At 39.4% G+C, this 20,194-nt stretch overlaps 1 protein-coding gene across 6 annotated transcripts in view; it reads right to left on the bottom strand.

Moving 5' to 3' along the window:
• Positions 1-20,194, bottom strand: part of HIVEP2 (HIVEP zinc finger 2) — a 193,762-nt gene that overhangs the window by 74,322 nt on the left and 99,246 nt on the right. For 4 of the 6 annotated variants that reach the window (XM_032650706.1, XM_032650705.1, XM_032650703.1 and 1 more), the window contains one exon: positions 10,248-10,360. The exons of the other annotated variants lie outside the window; for them this stretch is intronic. The gene's annotated coding sequence lies outside the window, so the exon portion shown is untranslated. The remainder of the gene's footprint in view (positions 1-10,247; positions 10,361-20,194) is intronic. 6 annotated transcript variants of the gene reach the window in all.

Raw genomic sequence — 20,194 nt, 5'->3', positions numbered from 1 at the left:
TTCCTCCACTCTACTACTCCTTTTAAATTCTCTCTTTTCATTCCTTTTAAATTACGGGGTGGCAATGGACATAGTATACATCATACACAAGAAACCCCTCATTCAGCTCTCTAGTCAAACATTACCACCTGAGAGAGGACTTCCCTAACTTTCTATCCAAAACACTACACCCTCCTTACTTTTTAATCCCCTTAACTTACTTTATTTTTCTTTATAACACCTATCAAAGCCCAAGATTGTATGGTTATTTGTTCATTGTTTTTTCCCCTGATGTCAGGAAAAAAATATAAATGAATAAATAAATAAATTACGGGGTGGCCTGATACAATTTAAAATGCCCCTCTGTGGTCGTGTGAGTGCCTCTGTGAAAGTTCTTTTACTGTGCCCAATTTGCTGTACTAATTGATTTTTTTAAAAAAATCCACTAAACATAACCTTGATACAAATGTCATCCCTTCACACTCTATAGTAATATGCTATTCGTCTTAACGAAGTAATTTTTAAATTTTTCTTTAAGTTCTATTATTATTCCTAAATGTTAATAGTATCCCCATTACCTCCTACGAGATGACTGCCTCTCTGCCCAGTTTCCTAAGGGTGAATGTGACACAGTATGCCTGTATGTGACAGTGTGTTTTGTCTGTTTATTGGCACATGAATATCCTAAAGGACAGGAAAAGAAATGGTGTGTGTGTGTGTGTGTGTGTCTATGTGTGCGTGCACTTCCCTGGATTGTTCTCTAGAAATTTCCTTCCACGTGGGAAAAGTGCCAAGGAGAGCCCGAGGACTTCCCTGACCCTGTGCCAAGGGTGTGGCAAATGTGCTCACCCTAACCAGCCGGGTGCTTAAAAAGGAAGTGGTGGGAAGGAGGAAGGAAGAAGTGAGAAAGAAGGAGGCTTGTAGTCAGTTGAAATCTTGGACCTGTGAGAAAATCATCTAGGCATCCAACATGTCTGCAATATTGTAAAATTTACAAAGACTTCTCAGGACTAACACATTCTCAGGGGGTACCTTGAAGACCAGCCGGTGAGCTAAGATCTACTGAGGTTTCTATAAACTTGACCCGTCAAGGATAAATCACTGAGGAAAGCTCAGCCTTTCTTTCACTGATGGAGTTTAATTATATGTTCAAGACAAGAAATAACCTTTAGAATGCTTCCCCCCTGCTCAACTGAAACCTATTCAAAAACCACTCTTAACCCTTAAATTGTTGAATGCAGGGGCCCTTTCTTAGATGGCATTGTTACCACTTTGCAGCACTTCGCACTGTGGGGCACACCTTCCTTAACTACAGAGCTTCCAGCTCAGGATCCGACATACCAGGGGCAATAAGTAAGAGCTCCTCTACCTGTAAAGGTCCTCTCCCCTTAGTTTCTTTGACACTTGCCTCTCTTAGTTTTCTTGCTATGTTTCTGACAGCTACAATATTTTGGATTCCTCTATCTGACCTTCCAGGCCCAAGTGTCTTCTCCCCTAGATGCTTCCCTACTTTTGCAGCATCAAAATTAACATCACCCTCCTTTGTGTTCTCATAACTCTCTGCGCTACTCCTGTTGTCGCACTAATCATGATCTGGTTTGGACTTCAGTTAATTGAGTACACTTATATCCCCACCCAAATTTTCAGCTACTTGGAGACAAGACCCTTCTCATTTTTCTCAGTACACACCTCTAGCACAGAGCACAACGTCTTGCACATGGCTTGGTTTTCCATAAATGTTGGCTGGATTCAAAAGTTTACTAAAAGTCGTTGCATGGAATTTTTAACCCCTCATGTAGGCAATCATGTGCCGAAACTTATAGACAAATGATTGCACTATTTCTCCCATCTGTCCCCTCCTTCGTATTCTTATTACAACCAACTTAGTTCAGAAACGTATTACCTCTCACGGAGATGATCTCAGTGGCTTTTTAACTTGTCTACCTTCAGGTTTTCGACCTCTTATTTGTGAGGTGAGGTAAGGTGAGGTGAGGTATATTTCAAAAATATAATCCAATCATATTACTCCTTAGCTCAAAATTGGTTCTTTAATGTCTACCAAAGTGATGTGCTAATTATTCCTTCAAGGTCCTCTATGCACTCTCTAAGTCTCTAGGTATCTTTCTTTCCTCTCTTTGGTGTCTCCTCTTCACTTACCAACGCTGTGTTCCAAATACATCATGTTACTTTTCGTTCCTATGACACCTACATTAGTCATCCCAACGCTTTGCCTATGTGGTTGTAATTCTCTCCATCTGTCCAAACCTTGCCTGTCTTTAAAGCCTTCCTCTGGAAACACTTCCTGATCTCCAAATCCCTCCCTCCACATTCCCATGAGAAAATTTATGTGACTTCTTTCTCCTCTGAATTTGCAACACATTTTATTTATACATTTCTGATGGCGCTACTTAAGCTTCCTTACATCCAAGTCAGTTATGTACTAATCTTGTCTCTCTTTTGGGTTTACAAGCAACTTAAAGACTAAAACGCAGACTTATCACTGTAGTCCTCCAACCACCAGAACACTGAACTGCATATGGCAGAAACACCACGGACATTCATTGAATTAAACCGAATTAAAGCTTTTACAAATAGCCAAAAAAACCTCAGGTTCCATGTAAGAAGGATGGGGTCTCAAGCCAATTTAGTGTTGGTGTCCGTGACGACTGGTGTTCTCAAAAGTTCCACTTAAGGCTGACGACAGACTCAAGCTCTGCTACAGTCAATGAATAATTTATTTCTGCCCAAATATTCTGTTAATGGAAATCTTTTTATGGCTCAAGATCTAAAATATATTTACTGCCCTTTGGTTATTAAATGTTTGCTTTAATCATTAGTACACAAGGTAATGACAAATGATAATTATAGGATCGTTATATGCTTTTAAACTGATTGAATCAAGAGTATCTCTGCTGAAATTCAAAAACGTCTCAGTGGATGGGGATGGGAGTGGATTACACTGGGACCGGCGGACTCACTGCCACCAACAAATTAAAGAGCCTAAGGATCTTGTTAGAAACACCACCAATTGAGAGGACAACTTGCAATTCGAATGGTTAATACGCTTTTTCGATTTTAGTGCTCAAGTAAAAATGCCCCTGCTTCCCTGAATTAGACTGTTTCAATCGAAGGCCTCATAGTAAAGAAAAGAAGAAGTGCCTGTGTTCGCGCATTCCCTTGATTTTCCAGCCTGCCCAAAAGTGTTCCTTTGCTGTGCTATTTCAGCAAGTTGTGAGGTGACAATGCTCACGCTTATCAAAAGGAAAAGATAGCTATTTTTCCCGTATGTTTTATTTTGGCAGGCCGAAAGGCACACTGCTGGCTGCTGTTTAATCTCCCTAATATGATTTAAACATGTGTACTCTGACAAGTACACATGTTCCTAAGGAGGTGAACTTGTGGGGGATTTTGGCAGGGGTAAGGTTGAGAAAACCCAAAACATCTTAAGCTCTTGGGAAATATTTAAGGAGCTGGAGGAACAGTAAAAAGAGGAAGAAGACTCATGCCTTCCAGTGAATTCCTGTTTCCAGCTATAAACCCTCATGGGAAAAAAAAAGTTGAGTCGTATAAAGTATAAGCTTTTTATCTACTTTTATATCAAACTCGGTACACAATCAAATTCATCATCCTGAGACCCAAGCCAGCTTCTCTCTTTACTTCCTTTTTTTTTCTATTAAAAGTCCTATTCAGGGCTTCCCTGGTGGCGCAGTGGTTGAGAATCTGCCTGCTAATGCAGGGGACACGGCTTCGAGCCCTGGTCTGGGAGGATCCCACATGCTGCGGAGCGGCTGGGTCTGTGAGCCACAACTACTGAGCCTGCGCGTCTGAAGCCTGTGCTCCGCAACGGGGGAGAGGCCACAACAGTGAGAGGTCCGCGTACCGCCAAAAAAAAAAAAAGTCCTATTCAAACTCGCAGGCTCAAAAGCCTGGTGTCATCACTGACAGCTTCCTACTGCTCCCTGCCCCCCAGAAGTACGGATATAAGCATGCGCCCGTACACACACACACACACACACACACACACACACACACACCCCTCCCGCACCCAATCAGGCGGCCCTCCGTGGGCCTCCTGCACATTCTCTCATCTTGTCTGCGTCCTGTCAACGCTTATTGCCGCCACTGCAGTTCAGACCTTCAACACCTGCCTGAACTCCCAGTGTACAAAGTCAGATCCGAAAGTGCTTCGGGTCCAACTGTCAAATTTCCACAGGACAGGTCTAGGCACTATGCCCTCGGGTATTGGGTAGATGGAATCCAGGGACAATTCTCAGAGGCAGTCACCTGTGGAAGCATCAGGAGAGTCCTAAGGAAAACACTTTGAGCTGAAAGTAGCCATAAAGGCACCAGGATGCAAAACTTGCGAAGTGAGGAACTAAGGAAGAGGTTGGAGGAAGTTAAGTCAGAATTCCAGCACACGGTAGTATAGCCATTATTGATGGAGTGTAATCTATAAAAATACTGAATCACTATGCTGTACACCTGAAACGAACACATTATTGTAAATCAACTCTACTTCAATAAAAAAAAAAAAGAAAGAATTCCCTGAACTTGGGATTCAAGTGTTCACTAAAGTTTTCTTAGTGCTTTCATCTGTGCTATACGTGTGGGAGGAGAGGGAAAGGGCATAATGTGCGGTGACAGCTCTTGTGTGAATGAATGCTAAGTGCCTCCTAAGTGGCTTCTGTGCTTTCAGGGACTCTTGCACCCACTCACCCCACCCTCACCTCTACCCCCGCACCATCCAACACAGCCTGGCCCGATTCAGCTTCCTAAAGTGCAGCTCTGATGACATCACTCTCTTGCTCAAAAATTTTCAGGGGCTTCCCAGCACCGCAGGGCAGATTAAATGTACATCCTTAGTCCTGAAACCAGAGACAGCTGTGCTTCACATCCACATGACCTGTATCTTCCAGGAAGCCTCTATATTCAGAGGCCATGTTTTATTTTATCTCATTAAATCTTTTCAGAGGTCAGTTGTTTTTGTTCCCATGGTCAAGACAAAGACAAAACATGCTTGTAGGGGAATGGAGGGAGTTTTGTTTTGTTTTGGGGGGTGGGTTTGTTATTTTACTTCAAGACTAATTTTTTGCATTCAAAAAGATCACTTAGAAAGCACGTAAATTTGTTTATGGCTCTGCTCTGGATATCTAATTAGAATCAGACTTGCTGATTCATCTCCCTAACATGATTAAAATTAAATCTGTGCCCAGGTATCAATTTGCAGTCCCCAAAATGAATTTTAGATGAAAACTCACAATCAGATATTTTTATTAAATTCAACAAATATTTATGGAATATCTACTATTTTTTTCAACCACCATTTTCAAGGCTGAAGAGGACACCAATGAAATGAAGATGCAGTCTTTGCCCTCAAGCAGCTTACAGTGTGGTAGGTGAGATAAAAGCCCCACATAAATCACTTTACTAAAAAGCATAAGCACAAAAATACGTACAAAAAAGAGACAGGAGAGAAATGAAAAGTACTAAGGGGATTCAGAGAGAAGAAGAGATAAAGCATGAAGATCTCTGAAATGGATGATGCTGTTCAATATCTAATTTAGTAATTCACAGGGAAACTATAACAGCCAAGGGAATCAGAATTCCAAAAGCCATTCTTGATCTATAAGGATGTTGCTTGGAGTCTATGAGATTCTCAGAGCAGGGGAGTGACTGGGTGAATTTCACAGTTATCATCAAGGAAGGGAAGGTACACTGCCTCCAAGATTCCCTAAAACTCTGAGATCTGATTCTTCTCCCAAACTCCAATATGGCTTCTACTTCCTTATATGTTTCATACTAAACAGAATATACAGATCGTATCAACAAAGCTCCAATATTTGAACACTACCAGTCAACCAGACCAGTGATCTGGCATCGAATGACATATTGCCTGTGGTTGGGAGAACCAGGGTTGAATCCTGCTTCATGACTCACTAATGCTGTGACTTTGAGCAAATCACTCAACTGTAACCCTTAGAGCCTCTGTTTGCTCATATACAAAATAAAATGTAAGTAATATCTACAGAATAGTTCTTGCCTTAAGTGAGATCACGTAACATGGAAGCCATTGGTAAACTGTAAAGCATTACACAAATGGTAATTCAGGTCATCCTAGAAACAGGGCATTCTACGTAGCCAGTAAAAGATGAGAGGTCCCGCCACACACAGTCATCCTGCACTGCAAGCTAAAGGAAGGAGACGGGAAGAACGACAAGCAGGAAGAGTACTATGAAATGACATAAAAGTAACCCTCGGGCTTCCCTGGTGGCACAGTGGTTGAGAGTCCGCCTGCCGGTGCAGGAGACACGGGTTCGTGCTCCGGTCCGGGAAGATCCCACATGCCACGGAGCGGCTGGGCCCGTGGGCCATGGCCGCTGAGCTTGCGCGTCCGGAACCTGTGCTCCGCAACGGGAGAGGCCACAACAGTGAGAGGCCCGCGTACCACAAAAAAAAAAAAAAGTAACTCTCACTCAGTTTTTCAAACGGCTACAGAATGCGCAAGGAACAAAATGTTCTTTGCTCATACTACTGGTTTAATTAATCTTGCTGATGATGAATAAATGAATGGGTAAGAAACTGAATGTATGAATGAATCAAGGTATAGTCAAGTGAGGTGCTTGAAAAACAAAGCAGGAGGAGTCCAGTTTTATAGAAGAGGTTAAGAAAATAATGAAACCATATAGCCTGAGAAGCTAACAGTAATGGGCTCCACTCACAAAGGCTGCAATGGCAAAACAAACCGCAGTCCTTAGAGTAAGTAAGAGCTTACGAGTCTATAGGTTTCACATCGGTTTAGTAAAATTCAGTCAGAAATACTGATACCCTCTTCAGTTACCTTGAAACACAAAGGACCCAACAGAAGAACCGTGTGCATCTGAAAACCTATAAAAATGGCCCAATATAAAAGGAAACATACTGAAGGCCACAACGCATTGAAGCTCATAAGGTTTGCTCTGAATTATATGTGATAGCAGGAAAAGTTGTATCAAGCCACAGGGAACAGACAGCAAATCTTATTTGCAACCTCATCAAATCTTTATAAGACCTACTAAAATGTGCCCAAGTTAGATAGATTAAAAGTTTCCCATTTTATTTTCCATACTGGTGTAAGTAATGACAAAAAAAGTAAAAATATAAAGGAACAGATGGATGGATAAACACTGAGTCTGGGGAAATCACAAAATACAGCAATTTGTACAGGAAATAGAGTTACATAGTTTGGATTTTCTAATTTAAAGTAAGATTTCAATAACTTCTGACTCCAGAAATTACTATCATAACTATGTAATTCTCAGCAAATTGATTTCTGCTCTGAAACCTGATTTTCTCAAATGAATATGGGATTCTTAATTCTTGCTTTTCAAAGATTAAGCAGCTATAGCAAAGAACCTGACTCTGCAGAACACATCCAGTGAATGCTAACAATTTTCACCTTCCTTCTTATCTTTCCTCAGCTTAAAGAAGACATACCACTTACATAATTCTTAAATAATTACATCCAATGCAATGAGAGCATATAAATCTGTGCACCTGGTTTAAAGGTCTATAGTCCAGCTACTATTACCTTAAAATGAATAAGGTCAAGACGAGTCAAAAGCCCTGGCTATCTGAAGAAAAATGGCAGGGCATGAAAAGTCACATTATTATTATTATATAGTAATATATAGTAATATTATATAGTAATATTATTATTATAAAGTAATTTGTATTTATTATCTTTTACAAAAAGTACCATAAAAGAAAGACCATTCTAATGATGCAGGTTTTCCTTTTATATTGTGTAAAATTTTATCATGCAAACTTCCCCTTTTTATCTTTTTTACCCTGTTTTCTCTTACTACCAATTTGGAGTGGGGGAAATTGGAGACATTTTTTTAATTTATTATTTGAAAGAAAAATCCTTGCTCGGATCAATGGACAAGACCAGGCTCAGGCGCTAAAGTGATTGAGAGGTTGCTGATTATGTTGTATACAGCACGAAAAAAGCTTACCAATTTCATATGAAGTGTTTCCTTACCAAGTGTTTGGTTTAGTGTTACTCATCTCTGTGTACATTTCTATTATGTCCACAATGATGGGCTAAAGAATCAGTCATGTGATTAATAAAATACAATTACTGTTACATTTAAACCATGATTGTGACTATTACCGACATGAATCACTATTGTCAATAATCACTACTAGCTACTGAGTCTCTGCCACCTGCCAGGAGTTTAATCCTCACATAACCTTATTAATTAAGTAGCATCCTTATGTAATTAACAAAAAAAATTTTTTAATACACAGTGACCTCAAAGAGCTGACTTAACCAAAGACACCCAGAATTCATAGTGACATTTGCAAGAAGACCAATGTCCATTCTCAGGAGGCACTTACAGAACAGTTTCCTAAACATAATTTAAATTAGGTCCCACCAATCGAAATGTAACTCTAACACTGTGGGGTACCTTGGGAATAGCTGTAAAAGCCAATCCTTGTGAGTAGAAGGAAAATTAAATGTGGCAGACAAAGACATTTAAGCGAGTAGTTCAGAGTATCAATTTTCATCTTCTAACATCTATTACGACTACTGAAGAAATTAAGGCTTTGCTTTTGAAACTTTATCATTTCTCTTCACGATGGGTTTTTCAATCTAACTGCCTTATATCCCTCTAATTATCAAAAAAATGTTCCAAATGGCACCGTGTGCCCATAACAATGGAAATTACTGGTCACAAGTGAATCTTGGGTCATGAACCTCACAGGCCAAATGAAAAGATTCCCTGGGTTTCCACACTTGATATTTCTGCACTCACTGGATGCTCAAAAGCTACACTAACAAATCAAGTTCCAGGAAAGCAGCCTCAAGGAAGATTATTTTAGACAAAGCAAAGGCAGTTGTCAGCATTGTATAAACCATATGCGACAGTATCCCTGAAAAACCACCTCACCCCACCACGTCTGAAGATGCCCAGAGGTAAAGCAGACACTACTAGTTTGGTTTGGAAGTCTGCTCCCCGAATGATTAGACACTTTCCTCTCTTATTTACCATCATTCATCATATTTTTAAATACTTCTAGCTTATCCAGAGGGAAATTAAGTAATGAGATGCACAATTTAGAATCATGAATAAAATTTAGAATTTCAAAAACTAAAATCATGTGACCTAGAATAGGAATACAAAATTTTTTCCAAATTTTCTGTGACTGTGTAAAGAGTTAATTAAAGCATGAGTTTGCCTGGATTAAAACAAAAATTACCAAACCCTAAAATCAGCATCATTTAGATTTCTGATGTCAAAAATCTGTTTGACAGAGCAGACTTTACTACACTGACATTTTAACAGTAGCCAAAGTCCTGTTCTCGCTAAATTCTGTCTTGGCAGTGCCAAGAATTTGCTAAAAGCCTAAACTCTTCCTGGTTAAGAATTCTCTACCTCAAGAGCATTCCGAAGCAACACAGCGCAACAAGGAAGCTGGATCAAGCAAGTCCTTAAGATTTCTATTCTTATCACAGAAACCAAGCTTTCTGCAAAATGAGAATGGTTTAAAACAAGGAGGGTGGACTTCCCTGGTGGCACAGTGGTTAGGAGTCCGCGTGCCAACGCAGGGGACACAGGTTCAAGCCCTGGTCCGGGAAGATCCCACATGCCGCAGAGCAGCTAAGCCCGTGCGCCACAACTACTGAGCCTGCGCTCTAGAGCCCGCGAGCCACAACTACTGAAGCCCGTGCGACTAGAGCGTGCTCCGCAACAAGAGAAGCCACTGCAATGAGAAGCCCACGCACCGCAACGAAGAGTAGCCCCCGCTCGCCACAACTAGAGAAAGCGCGCACGCAGCAATGAAGACCCAACGCAGCCAAAAAAAGAAATAAAATAAGGAGGGTTACTAATTTACTCAATATATTCTTTATACCTTAGATTTGAATCTGATACTATACAGTACAATTACACGTATCTCACTAAAAGTAAAATTCGATATTCTCACATTACCTCAAGATTACAACAAGAAAATAATCATTAGAACAGTAAATGAAGGGAACTGGTTTCAAACTGTACATGATAGCATTTTCTCATCTTCCCATTTTTCTCATCAGGATAGTTCCGCCGACGTGGTAAAGACTTATCAACATTTTCATTTAAATAGCATCCCAGACATCTTTCACAGGTTTTGAGGTCCTCAAATTATTACTGTCAAAACTTCCCATAAAGCTTAATATTTTGCTTGAGAGATCTTTCCAATAATTTTGAAATCAAACCACATAGAAAGTACTTGACTCAACTTACCCAGTGGTTAAATGTTAAAGAACTGGTAAAAGAGTGTTCCAAGCAAATCAATTCACTTTATTTTTCAAGTAGATCTGATTACCATCGTCTTTTAAAAAATTCAAAGACTCCACCTAATGAAGAAAGAAGAAAAAAAAACACAACAAAGAATTGCATTTAAACCAGAGCAGCATTATATGATCTATACATTAATAACACAGAAATCAAAGCAAGATTATTATTATTGTATCTTCTCCTAAGTTACTGTGCTACTTAAAACTATAAAACAACAAAAGCATCTGGCAACTAGATTAAATTTTCCAGTTTGGAAATAAAAAGAATGTTCAAGCATAGAAAAAGCAATAAAATAACAAAGTGCAAGAGCAGAAGAGTTTATTTTCAGTACTGATTGGCATACGGAAGTGATGACTACATAATGTCAGTTAGGACATGTAAAATCAGAGATGAGGAAAAGATGCAACTGACTACTTTGGAATTCTATTCATTGGTTCTTATTAATTTATTGATGCAATGAAAATGTGTAGGTTGCAGTTCTTTAAAACTGTTAAGCCCTAGGTACAGGCAATTTCTGTTGAGGCATATAAACTAATACCCAGACAGATCATATGGAGAGAATTCACTAGCATAAATTTCCAAATCATTCTTAGAATGTTATACCTTGTCTCCCACAGAAAGTGTTTACTAAAGATCCATAAACAGCTTAATTATAGTTCATAAATAATATCAGTTAATTCTATTCATTTTACCAGTAGATGTACCTTTTCTGAAGCTCAAATGCTAAATTGCTATCTTAGCTCCAAGAGAAAGTTTTAGAGAAGGAAAGCTATATCTCAACTGATAGAACCTAAGATAAATGGGATTCTGGGAGGCAGAGCAGAAGAGTGAGACAGAAAATTGGACAGCTTCCAGCTACTTCTGAATCAGGTCCCCCTAGGGTAGATTAAGTAATTTTAAAGTCCCTGGACATCAGACACAACTATATTCCAGTGAAAGTTCAAAAACCTATTGCAAGGCCATAAATACATGATTTTTTATTATGCAATTTGGAATTAGCCACATAGTCACTCCCCTAGTCTCACTACATGTATTAGGAAGATTGACAGTTACTTCAGTTGTATAAAAAAGGAGATTGAAATAGATTTGTTCCCACAATTTGAAGGTAGATGCTCCAACTAAACAAAACAAAAAAAATGTTCCTACCAATGGAGAAGACAAATAGCAATAATTATACTAAGTAGAAACCCATGGTAGCCATGGGAAATATGTGTTCACTTCCAAGACAACCAATGTCTAGATTCTAGTCTTGCTTATTTTCAAGAAATAGTTATCTAGGAAACTCATTTGGATATGGTCTCAAATGGCTTCTTCATTAACAATGATAAACAGCCTTAATTATTATTATTCTAGGGTTCTTGCCATAAATATGACAAGACAAATGCCAAATGGTTTGGTTATTTTAATTACACTGGACCAACAAATACAGCACCTAAACAATGAGATGCAAAATGGTATATAATTTGCACACTGAGCATCTAGAGCTGTGAAAATATTTTTTGGTACTTTTACAGGCCCTTTATGAAAGAGTTACAAAGGCGCTTTCAAATGATGTTCGGTAACTAACTTCCTATCATCTCTGGATTCTTACATGATGGTTTTGTGCTAGCATACTGTTTAAGTTAGTCACCTGCCAAGAAAAAGCTAGGGTACATCCCATCATGATGCAGAATGACTTGAAGATTCTTAAGAATCCTTTTCTCACTGATTTTTTCAATGTATAATATGAAACTGACCTGTATAAGCGTCTAGATCTACAATCCCTCTTTCTGTCATTGTTCATTTTTTTGGTAAAGTACTTTTTTCTTCAATTATGTAGTTTTTGCCTCATTTCTTGCACCATTTCATGGCTAGCCACCAAGCCAATATCTTACTTAGGTTTTTCACCTACAATATAGCAAGTGTGCTCTAGTTTCAAATCTAACTATGGTTATCTGAGTGGTTAGTGACTTCAAATTATTGAGGAATTTTTCAGTTGGCATGGGCACTTCCTACCAAGCTTCAAAAGCAATAAGTACAAAATATGTTAGTCACCTGTATGGATGTTATCAGTTAAATGACCACCCTTAACTGACGCGGAAGGTACAGATACGTTGCCTGTATAACAAGTGAGCCTCATGTGCACAAACCATGATACAACATTCCTTAGAAATGTTCATTTCCTTGGAAATGACTAACATTTGAGAGATGACGGTTGGTTTCCTATAATTCTTATACCATACAGTAGTACCTACCTAAAACAATTTTATAAGCTGATGAAAGCAGTTGAGTCTACTCCTCCTTGCCTTCAACTTGTTTTTGTTGCCTGCCTCACCACACTAGGAAAAAAGAAAAGCAAGACCAAAACAACCCACTTCAGTCAGTGGTAGTTCGGCTCCATCAGAAAAGCTAAATACATCTGAACTTTGTATTTCAGTCAGGTACATAGTCTAAACAATGGAGTAATTTATCATTAGCTAATATTTGATCATGCCTGTCACCAGTTGGTGTGTTTCAGTCATTTTTGTATAATAAATAGGTGTACCTACAGTGCGGGATTAGAGTGACTTTCTCTGGCTGAATGGTTCCCCATGTAGTAGACAGGAACCATGCTCCCTGAGCTGACCAGGCCATTCCCGGGAACGCTTTAGCTGTCTGAGCTGTTGCAACAGTGAACACAGTAAATTAGCTCTTTTAGGAGCACACAAAACTGCCCTTGAAAGGAGTAAATGACACCCTGGAGTAAGCTTGTGAACTGTAATGTCTTTATAGCCCTGGTACTTAAAGCTTAGCAGCTGTGGAGCACCCTCCTTGTATTGAGGATGAGACTGAGGCCCAGAAGGTCACAGTCACTTGCCTCAGGTCACACAGCCGGAAGGCAGGTCTCCTGACTGTTCTTCTACCATTTTCCCCTTTACATCACAGAGCTTCTTTGCCTCCCGTAGGCGAAAGTTCAATAACATTGAGCAGGAGTTTACTGAGCACCAACGACATTAAAGATGCTTCTCAGTTTAGGAAGGGAAGAAAGTGGGTGCAAAGTGAATGAGAACAGACCCACAAATACCACAGGTGCCATACCACCCTCTTCAGCATAGCTATAGTCAACTCACTTCTCTGCAAACTTAGTGAAGAACTGGCCAAGGAGAATAGGAGACCGAGAATGCCTTAGACTCCTACACATCCAAAACGTCTCGGCATATTTTAGCAGAGTTACAGAATAACAGTTAGAAAACAGTGTCCTAACGGTCAGTTAGTACAGCTGCCTTACTTAGTTATAAATACATAACAACATTGAAGACATTTCTAACCAGAGAAACACCCTTAAACCCATGACTCAAACACAATTATTTTCATTAAAAAAATTTCTAATCTAGTATTTATTTGCTCCCCATGTAAGCATGTTTTCACACAGATGCTCTCATAACACACATAATTAGGCATTCTATTTTTTTCATCTAACACTTCATAAACATATACTATATTTCCATGTAATCCACAAAGTTCTCGTTTTTACCAGCCATATAATATTCCGTAGAGTTAGCATGCTTACTTAGTCGTTTCGTTAGTCATTCCTACATGTGGGAGTATTTCAGACGTTCTCATTTAATTTTACCACTGGAAACACAACTTTCTCCTTAAAATACTAACAGAAATACAATTACTAAATCAAAGGGTATAAATATTTTTATGGACATCATAAAAAGCCATATTGATGTCAAGAGATTGAAGTTACCTATAAAGCCACCGGCATATGAGTGGTCTACTTTCACTAAACTTCCTCACCGCTGTATGTGATTAAATTTGTTTGGTGATTTACTTAATATAAAATGGTATTTTAGGATTGCTTTTTTATTTTAATGGTGATCATAGTCTCCTATTTTAAGATAATTTTATTGTTTCATCTTTAATATAAAATTTTACATTATTCTATTCACATAATTTGACTGTATTTAGGTCCTACTTTTTCTTATGATTTTAAATGGCCTTTTAATATATGTATACATTAAATTTTCTACAAATTGTTCTTAAGTTTGCCTTTAGATATTAACCAGTTAATATGTCTGGTGTGTATCTGGATCCTCAGTGTGAGGTATATATTCAAAGATTTTTTGACCAAGCCCATTCTCCCACAATGCTGTTTACTAAACTTGCTACATTATATTTTATGTGTATATTGTATTATTATGGGTCCATTTCTGGGTTCCTAATTTTGTTACATTGATCTACATATTTAAAAGGGAATGTTTGTTCAGACCTAATAGATCTTATGTGATGGGCATTGTGCTATATAGTTTTCATGTGCATTATTACATGAACTTGTGTGTGTGTTAGGTGGCTTTAATTACTGTTATTTTTTTATGTTTGAATCCACAGTAGGTCTAGATTCTACTCCCTAGTCTCTTTTTTTTTCAAATATTCCTTGATATTTCCTTGTATGCACACATATACTTGAGAAATTCTCACCCATTTTCCCAGATTATATTATTTGATTAAGTGTATTTTCTACCCTCCATATTCAGCCATACCCAAACAATTCTCATCAGGAGTTTGAATAGAATTGTGTTGAATCGCATATATAAGCATCTTTGTAATATTCTGTTTCCCCATGTAAAGAAAACATAGTACATTATGATGCACCTCTACTTCTATCACATTTTAACTTTTATATTCAATAAACATTTACATTCTACAAGTCTCCTCCTTCTGTGTCTTTCCTCATTTCCATTTCACTTGCTTGGAAATACTTCATTCTCAAGTTCAGCTACTAAATTGTGTTAATTCCTCACAAGGTCCCCTGAATAATATCCTGTACATGTAGGTGAACACTGATTAAATGGAAGACAAGTATTTTAAGCCCTATTCTAAACAAAACATCTTAATTGCCTCAATGAAAATGAAATGAAGCTGTCTGTAAAGGACAAAACCACCACAAAATAATAGCCTTGGCAACCACTTTATTTTCTTAGTGTATTTACAAGACAAAGCCCTGAGTTCATTTAAAACAAAGCTGAATGGCTGAGGTTACTTAATACCCTCTTTTCCCTCCATCTTGACCAATATCTCTTATTTCTGCTATCCGAGAAATAGGTGTGTATTCACAGAGAGAGAAAAACCAACAGGGAACGTAAATGACTTAAAATTAAATATTTTAAATGTAAACTTGACTGAGATTAATCTACATAATGTCGTACATCATAATTAAATCCACGTTATCCTCCCTGATTTAATGGACCTAGATACTCTAAAAAAAAAATCTCATATTTTATGAAATCTATGTGGTATATGAACAATTGTAGACACCACGGTGAAAGGGAAGAGAAGGACAAATAGAAGGAATGGGAGGAGAAAATCCAGGAATATCTATCTGGGTGAAGGTAGACAAATAAGGACAGGAGTCGTTTTCCATCCACACTTAGAAAGTCACACTTTGTGTCAAATTGAGTGAAAGCATGAATGATGTGCTTCTCCACTTCCCTGAAGAAAGAAACACGGAGAAAATGTGGCGAATATTTAATCTGAGCCTTGTTTCCTGAAAGACTGCAAGATGCCCACAAATTTTCTTTCCCAGTGTTCAAAATAGCAAGTTGAGTGGGTGTAAGCACTTCAAGTGCAAAAAAAAGGTAACTAAGAAAAAGGAAATCATACTTTTTGCTCCTCAGTTTGAAATTTTAAAAGAGGCCATTTAAAGGGATTTTAATGATTTGGATCTAGCATTTGTCTTGAATCAGAACACAAATACGGTCCTGAATACTTAAACAAGCCCTCTGGCCACTTTTAAATGGTACAGTTTCTATGGAAAGACCACATTTACAACCTCATTCTTACAGTAAGAGTGCACAGTTTCCATTCTGTTACAATCAGATACCTAAATACAATGCTGGCAGAAAGTAAAAGTTAGTTGAAGGTTCATGGGATCTCTGCCATGCCCAGCGAGAGGGACCTTCCTCAACAGGGCAATGAAAACTTTACCGTGCATATCAGTCCACCAGGGGAGCTTGTTAAAATGTAGATTCTGATTCTACAGGTCTGGGTGGGGTCCAGCTTGGAGTTCCCAGGTGATGCTGATGCGCTCGACTGAGGTCCACACTTTGAGAAGCGAGATTCTAGTCTATAACAATTGTTACTGACTGCCAGGCAATGGAAATAATAATCAACAACTAAGAATGTCTGCGAGGTACCTAACACTAGGCTGCTTGTTGGAGGAGATAATAAAGTACATACGATTAGCCCTGAGCTAACCCATAAAAAATGACTTTTTTAACAATTAAGTGCTAAATGCTAAAATGTGCGCTAATGATTCTAAGAATAATAGAAATTGAAAAGAAGAAGAGTTCAGTCAGGGCTAGAATAGTGGTAAGGGGCTTCAAAGAGCAGGCTGGACTTGGTCAGGCCCCAGGTTGGGGGGATGTGGATAGAGAAACAGCAGGACAAGAAAAGGCAATTCTTGAAGGGAGCTATGTGCCTGGAGTTCCAATAAGAGAAAACTACGTCACCTGCTTTGTGGCTGTAGACATCATCATTAGAAATGTTAACCAGAATTCACTTTTAACCAGGTGAAGGGAACCCCTGACCTTGTTTAAAATGTGTAGGTTTGGGAATTACAATGCTGTTTGAGGACAGTAAAGCAACAGGCAATCTTGCTTTAGTCTTAAATTTTCTTCACTGGCAACATCAATAGTTATTAATGACATTTGATAGGTTTAAGCCTGGTACCACAAAGTTACCATTTTTGTATATATATTTATGCAGTATATGCCTTTGATTAACTGATGTCTTTAATGATTAATGATTTTAACAGCATTAGGATATAACTTTACACTACAATAGAATTAATAATTTTCTGTTATTCAGAGTGTTTGAATTCGACTTTTATTATAAAAATAAACACTTTTTTTCTCCTAGAAGATACTTTTGGATGGCACATACCCACACAACACCCCCGGCTCCAGCATTATTCTTCCCTTTCCTCCCACGCTGGCTGACGATGGGAAGAAAACCCATCCAGAAACAGAATGAAATTATTAATGAATTATAACCTAAAGGTTTTGGTTTTTTTCTTTTTTGCGGTACGTGGGCCTCTCACTGCTGTGGTCTCTCCCGTTGCGGAGCACAGGCTCCGGACGGGCAGGCTCAGCTCAGCGGCCATGGCTCACGGGCCCAGCCGCTCCGCGGCATGTGGGATCTTCCCGGACCGGGGCACGAACCTGTGTCTCCTGCATCGGCAGGCGGACTCTCAACCACTGCGCCACCAGGGAAGCCCTGTTTGTTTGTGTTTTTTTTTTAAATATCCTTAGAGAGCTTTTCCCATCAACCCCCAGTATGTCAGATATATTGCCCAATGGATTCAACTGAAAAGGAACAGAGGATCGCAAGGGTCAATATAAACATGAAAATTCAAACTCCACACTTTTTTTACTAAAGAAAATTATAGGGCAATGAGGATACCTATTAAGCTGCAGGAGGGAACGTTTGAAAGAGAAACAGTAGGTTTTAGCATTCCCAAGGCAGGTCAACAATCTCACCGAGTTCCAGCTCTGTCTTTGGCACTGCCAACCTTATCACCTTATCGTAAACATTAAGAAATGATATGTGAGCTACCTGCAAATATTACACTTCACATGAATGTTAAATGCCATGACTATGGTTTAACCACAACTACTGTCCCTTCTATGTTTCTGTGCTACAAAACTTCCCTGGGCTTGCTGGAAGATGGAATTTAGGTAATAGATTATGACAAAACTCTGCAAGTTCAAAGTCTCGAAACTTGAACATAAGATACATTCATCACTACAGCTGTGCTAAATGAAGCCCTGGTATTCAGGATGCACGGCTGGTTACCTACTCCCCCACTACTCTCCCCTACGCCCCGCTAATCCACTCAGGCGTATCCTCATTAATGACAAGAAAAAGAGATTAATATGAGACTGCTAAATTAACTGTTACCCATGAATGGTTGCAAAATACTAAATAGAAGGCAAACGGGCATGCCCTAATAAGACTGTGAAGTTTATCGTCTACAAATCTCTTCCCCTTTGTATTCTGAACCCTTTCAGGTGTCCTCCCCTGACTAGGTCATGGGATCCTTCAGGCTGCACTCCCCATCTACTGCAAAAAAGAGCTAATAATCTTTTTCATCCTTGGCTGCCAAAAATGTAATACACTCTCATTAGGAAAAGAATTTACTTTATGAAAACAAACAAACAAAAAACTTGGAAGATTATAAAACTTAATACAAATGAATAAATAATGGCTGGCAAAGAGGTATATCTGGGGAGTGGGTTTTACTAGAATAGAAGCAAGAAAGCCACCCTCTGTGGGAGATGCTATTACTAAATCCTATGAAGATCCAGGGCAAGGTACTGTGCCATCTAAACTACAGTGAGACATGGTCTGCTTTCAGGTTTGTAAGGCCATTTCTATTTGAATCAAATTGGCCTTTCTGAAGACAGTTCATTGATGAGAAATATTCTCTCTCTTTCTCTCTCTCTCTCCCCCCACCCCCCTCCCTTTGGCTCGGAGCTGGCCTTTTGGTTACTCATAAGACATAGCCCCATTTTTTCTTCCCTGGTATCTCTCCTTGTAATCCTCTGTGTTTATGCATCCACCTACTTTTAGAATTACCCACAGATATTACCAGAAGTTTTAAGAGTTAAATTTACAATGCCACCGACTTCTAACTGCAAGCCTGGAACCATGGTGGAAATAGGTTCAGTTAAGAGAGATTTCCCCAAGCCAGAACTGATGTCCTCACTAACCGGGCTGCCAGGCCTAGATCAAATGAAGGTCGATTCACAGTCCCCAGAGGAAGCTGTTCAACTCGTCGGGTCGGTTCCCCTGAGCCCTGCCAAGGAGGCCCTTCAGACTGACAGCCAACCTGGCAGAGCTGGTGTCTTCCCCCAGGCAGAGAGGCCCTCCCCCGAGGACAGGCACCAAAAGCCAGCAGAGCGAGCTGAGCGGCTGGGGGCAGCCACTTGTGGTGACACAAAGGCAGCTCTCTCTGCCTCGTGGTGGGGGGCGGGTTAGAAACCCCTGATGATGACTTGGGCTGTCGAAATGTATACTGCGAGACAGGACATCCCTTCTGGCCTTGTGGGTGAGTGAAGCCCAGGCCAGGGCAGCAACAAAAGGCTGGCCCGAGGACAGCCTGCTCCTCACATCAAAGCCGGAGGCCCTGGGAGGCTGGCGAGCAGCCAAAGATGCAAAGAGCGGCAGGGGAGTGTGTTGCCTTAGGATAATAGCAAACTGGGACAGGGTAGAGTCTGTGAATTCCAAGCACTGGGGAGGTCTGCTCAGAGATTTTACCCTCTCCTGTCAGGGATGTGATTTAATTTCCTTTGAAGAAAGAAAGAAAGAAAGAAAGAAAGAACAGCAAAGAACATACATTCCCAAACCTTCTGTCCGCAAAAGCAGACATCACAATGCAAGTGAATGCACTCTGGTCCTTTTCAGCTTGCAGCCACTGTCTCAAACAATAGGGCTAAGTGAGACGTGACATTCTCCCGTCCATCTTAATAGGGCATTAAGTCTAAGGGGTAATTAAGATCATTTAAATGCAAACATCACTGTTCCATTGCTAATATCCTCCCAGATATTTCCCATCAATTCTGTTTAATTAGAGAAGCACTGCATGTTAATTATAACATGACAGTTTTATTTATTTGACAGGACACAGCATAGAGTCCCATTTTGAGTAACAAGAACTTACGGGGAGGCATCGAACTCTGTCACAAAGATGACTCAGCTTTTGGACCTAGAATGTTCTACCTGGAAACGTTTACCCTACTTGCTCAACAGAAATAGGAGTTCATTCAGGAATTAATTATCTTCTCTCCTCCCCACTTTATTGTATAGCTTTTTGCATAGAAACATACAGAAAACAAAGTAAGAAAGGAAAATCTGTAAGAAAGTAAGAG

The sequence above is a fragment of the Phocoena sinus genome, chromosome 12 (genome assembly GCF_008692025.1).
Source record: "Phocoena sinus isolate mPhoSin1 chromosome 12, mPhoSin1.pri, whole genome shotgun sequence".
NCBI lineage: Eukaryota > Metazoa > Chordata > Mammalia > Artiodactyla > Phocoenidae > Phocoena > Phocoena sinus.
The sequence above is the reverse complement of the archived record's forward strand: the minus strand, read 5'-3'. Positions and strand labels throughout refer to the sequence as shown.